This window comes from Lolium perenne, chromosome 4, assembly GCF_019359855.2.
Source record: "Lolium perenne isolate Kyuss_39 chromosome 4, Kyuss_2.0, whole genome shotgun sequence".
NCBI classification, from domain to species: Eukaryota; Viridiplantae; Streptophyta; class Magnoliopsida; order Poales; family Poaceae; genus Lolium; species Lolium perenne.
The window spans coordinates 284,211,644-284,216,435 of NC_067247.2; the positions used below are offsets into that span (position 1 = coordinate 284,211,644).

The 4,792-nt window shown below is 47.0% G+C and overlaps 1 long non-coding RNA gene across 1 annotated transcript; it reads left to right on the forward strand.

Annotated features, from left to right (window-relative positions):
- The first annotated feature begins 258 nt into the window (after positions 1 to 258).
- On the forward strand, positions 259 to 2,132 carry LOC127295615 (uncharacterized). Its single transcript, XR_007847951.1, has 2 exons — positions 259 to 1,647; positions 1,772 to 2,132. It is a non-coding gene; the product is annotated as an uncharacterized lncRNA (long non-coding RNA).
- The last annotated feature ends 2,660 nt before the right edge of the window (positions 2,133 to 4,792 follow it).

Genomic DNA, 4,792 nt, shown 5'->3' on the forward strand with positions numbered 1-4,792 from the left:
GTTCTCAGTCCACTGTCCACTTTGGTTTGGGTGCATAGTCCCAAACCACTGTAATCTTAAATTTATTATTTTCACGGTTGTAATTTGGTGATAGTTTGCATATTAGTTGGTATATAGAGTTTTAGTTCACATGGGTGCATTATTTTAACTCATATTCCTCTGCAGAATTTAACAGCGGTGATTTCATTTTCTATTTGTGTAGGTAGCTAGCTCAGGTTACTAGGGCTCTAATCACTGTTCTTTTTTAATTAGGATTGCAGTTAAAGCAAACCCACTCAGGTTATCGATAGGGAAGAATTAATATGCAAACATCTATCTTTTCAGTTCAGGTGGAGCCGCAGGAACACTACACAATGGATGATTGTCCAGTTACGGTGGATTTCTTTAAATCAAGGAAGTTGTAGATGGCTTCTAAAGTTTAAGATGCAGATCGATGTTGGGTTTCTCTAAACCAAGGTTAGTGATGTCATGGCTTTAATTTCAGCTCTGGAATATGTTTTAGTGTCGTGATGGCTAAGCGGTTCTATCATTTTTTTAGACAAAGAACATGCAAAAAACGTTTCTCATATTTTCGTTCTGATGAGTACATGAGTACATGCCAAAGCACCTACAGTTCACTCAGCTGAGGAAGCTTGATGGACTTCCTATCTGTTGCACGATTTATGGTTTCTCAGTTTTGAACACAATAATTTGTCTTTGTTCTTGCATGCAAGATTTTTTGTTCGAATACAACAACTTGTGCAAGCTAAAAAACATCATGGGGATGGATCAGGACATCAGGTGTTATTTTCAGATTTTTGAAGCAACCTTGGAATTTATAATTAAAATAAACCGATGAGTTGTTATTGCCATCTCTGAGCAGGATGTCATTCTTGCTATCATGGAAAGATTTATAGAACATTGAACTTCACAATTTCACCTTTTTTCTAGGGGACATAATCATACATTACTATATTGTTAGATGAATAAATCCTTATTGACTTGACTTCTGCGGAATTTTGTTACATAAATGTCAATGCTACATAGAAAGACATTGCAATAGTTGGACTGTTATTGGTAACTCATATTTATATGGATTAGAAGGTTACACTAATTTATGATGCATCGAGTAGAGTATAACATTGCTAGCTTGAAATAATAAATATTGGACTGTTCAAGTGCTCGGGTGGAAGTTCAAGTGCTTTTGTTCCCTTCATCCTTTGGGAAATGATTAATTGGCTAATAGTGGGAACATCAATGAAGGAGTGGCAATCCTGATGGTCCATCCGTTCTATTTTGTAATGCATGTTTTAGTCTATTTCACGAAATAAGGATATTAGAAGGAAGTGACCATGGTATCCAATGATACTATTATCTTGAGAATATGAGAGAGAGAGAACAGTGATGATGTATGTTTAGTCATAAATAATGGAAATAAATAAATTAGTAAAAAAGAGAGAAGAGTCGGTCATTTCTACATGCAAGTGTCATATTCTAAAAGATTGTCAAATATAGGATTTATATTTTAAAATGGATGGAGGGAGTAGCATTTAACTGTCACACAACTCAGCTATGTTCAGATGGCAGATGCAAGTGTCCGCTTCTTGATGTGATTGTATATGCTGATGCGTTCCTAGATGTCGTGCCTTCTACCTTGACCCTTTTGTGGTAAGTTTTATAAATTGCTCGCTATACTATTCTTTATTAGTATGAATAAGTAGAGGACGATTGTCTAAATTTTAGTGCAGGAGCAGGTCTACAACTAGGAATCTAACGCTGAAAGTTTGTACAGGGCAGTACTAAGTCAGGGAGCTGAGCTCTAGGTGTGTGCATATAGCAGCGGCAAGTGTTGAGGGCTCAAACTACCATCCGCAGCTTCTGCAAATATGGAAGCAACTCACTTAGCATAGGTGTCTGCATATAGCAGCATCAATTGTTGAGTGCTCAAACCACGATCCGCAGCTGCTGCAAATATGTATGCAACTCATTTAGCATAGATCATATCATTATGTTTTTTGCTATTGCCAGCTGATTCTATGTGGTGCCATGGCTAGAAGTTTCTTTTATGTATTTGTACTGCTCTGTGCAAGTGTAATGAATGTGTTGAAGGCTATCTTTTGTTTCAATGTCTATACATCTTCTAATTGCCGTAATTTGTCGGTGTGATAAAGGGTTATGGTGTCTATATTTTGTTTTTAGTTTTGCTACTTTTTTAACTTATTTGAACAGGCAGAAAGAGAGAAACAAAATCCGCTAGGCAACCGAAAAGTAAATCTGGAGAAAACATGGTTGTTTCACTTAGCTTGATGAAGAGAATTCAGACCTAATGCATATATAACAGTTCAGTTTTACTGGTTTAGAAAATAAGACCATACCAGCTGGTACGACAACACCTCAATTCACCTTGCAATTCTCGTTGTCTTCTCTATCAAAATTTGTGCGCACAAGGAGCTTGATCTTGATCAAAAGTAGAGTCCTATTGCTGCGTGTACCAACAGAATGAAGTGTCAGTTCATTTGGACAACCACAAAGAACAAATCTCAGCGTGCTGCAAGAACTAAAGACAGCTCACAACGGCTCTCCCGTCTGTTGACAAAGGAATTCAGAGTTCCCAGACATAGTACGAAGAGGATTGAACGTCAGTGGCTCAGGAAAGGAGCATACCCCGGCAAGCTCTGGGTCATGGGGAGGGAGATGCATCCACGCACATTGGGTCGTCGTGGGTGCCGAGGAACACGAGAGGGAGCTAGCGCTCGGCGACATGTGTTGCTGGTGTGGCATCATATCGAGCGGCCGTGGCATCATAGAGTCCTCTAACGACACATATGACATGTGGGCCATTGATATGTCTGTGTGAGATAGAAGTGAAGACCGTGGCGACATCAGCAATTCCTTGTTTGGGAACTGTCTAAACGCCAACTTACACCAGGATCAAAAGGTCTAGAGTGCTGATTTTCGGGATTACAAGTTGGAACGTGGCCGCATCAGCAATATCATGTTTGGAAGATATCTAAGAGCATCTCCCCTCGTTGGCGCTCCCCACGGCGAAATATGGACGAAACAACCGCCGGATTGGACGAAATAAAGTCGTGGGGAGTACCGTATTTCCAGTTGTCCACCCGGAGTTCGGCGGACATAGTTTAAATTCAAACAAACCGTCGTCCCGTGTTACAAGTACGGCCAGTTGATAGGCAAAAGGAGCAAAAGGATCAGCCACAGATCGACGATAGTAGGGAAATTACACGGAAACAGACTCATCGGCAGTCCCGGCCGGCACGGCGGTGTCTGACGGACCAGTTTCCTCACACGCCGTGGTCGAAGCGGCTGCGGCAGTCGACGACGAAGTAGCGGCAGTCGACATCGAAGCAGCGGCAGTCGACGAGGTAGACGGTGAGGAAGACGAGGTAGGAGCCGGCGGAGACGACGAAGGACTGGCCGGAGTGGCTCGGAGGATGTCGCTGCGGTGGCCCTGGTACCAATTCCTCGTCTCCTCGTCCATCAGTTCCATGTTGCCGCCGCCATCGAGACGCCAAGTCTGTGTTCCTCTTCTTCGCCGCCGTCGTCGTCTTCAGCAGGGCGATCCGGACGCCTTGGTTGGCGAGCATCTCCCGCCACCTGCCGTCGAACTTGTTGTTCCTCCCGTCGGCACGCGTCCTCAAGTCGGCCCAGCACTTGTCGATCGACGCCTGCATCCTGTCGGCGGGATTGCCCGTTTTTTGAGCTCTTTGAGCTTCTTCTGGCCGAGTTCAGGGCGCCCTTCCGCCGAGCCAGCCGCCGGAGCGTCGGGGTTGTACTGCTCGGTCTTGCTCTTCGAGAGGGTCTTGCGGGTTTCCTTCCACTTCTCACAGTTCTCGAGGCGGGCGTAGACGTTCAGGAACTTGAACTGCATGCCGGTGTCGTCCATGTACATGTCCAAAGCACGGCGCAGCTGGGGAAAAAGAGTACGGCGATACGGGTCAGCTCACGATGATGTACACGGTGGACAGCTAACCTCGGTGATGCAGGGTCGACGGAGCATACCTTTTGCTCCAAGTCGTGGCCGCTGATCGGCCGTTCTTCGACCTCCTCCTGTATGCCGTGCCATTTGCTGCACGCCTTCTGCATGATCCCCCAATGGGTGGCCATTGCCTTGTCTCCCCGGTTCATGTTCATGTTCGTCTTGTTGAAGTAGGGATCGACGAGTTTGCGTTCGTCGAACGCCTGCTTCACTCGAAGCCAATATGTGTCGAACGACTGATTGGCCCCGGTTATGCCATTCATGGACACGGTCATCCAAGCTTCGGCGAGGCACTCCTCTTCCTTCGGCGTCCATTTGATACGCGGTTCGGCAGGCGGCGAGTCCTTCTTCCTCTTCTTCTTCCCCTTCGACAGGTTGGCGGCGGCTTGAGTTGGCTGTTCTTCTTCTTCGTCTTCTTCTTCGACGGCTTGGCTTCCGTCGGCCACATCCTCCCCATACTCGTTGCGCGCCGCAACAGCTGCCGTCGCCCTCGCCTCCTCTTGCGTGAAGAACCCCGGGCTCGCAGCGGCGGCCATGAAGAACCCCGAGCTCGCAGCGGCGGCCATGGAGCCGGAGGTGATCATCTCGTGGATCTCCTCGTCGTTCGGCGCCGCCATCGCACCGAACGGGAGCGGCCCTCATCGTAGGGCCGGCGAGGTGCCCTCGAACTGGCCGCCGCTGCCGACGTCGAGCTCGGGCGGCGACAGCGTGAACCTGGATGGTTGGACGTAGGAACCCTCTTGGAACATGGCAGGCGGCGACGGCGAGTACATCGAAGGGGAGAAAGACGACGGGGAACTGCTTGTACCTTGCGTC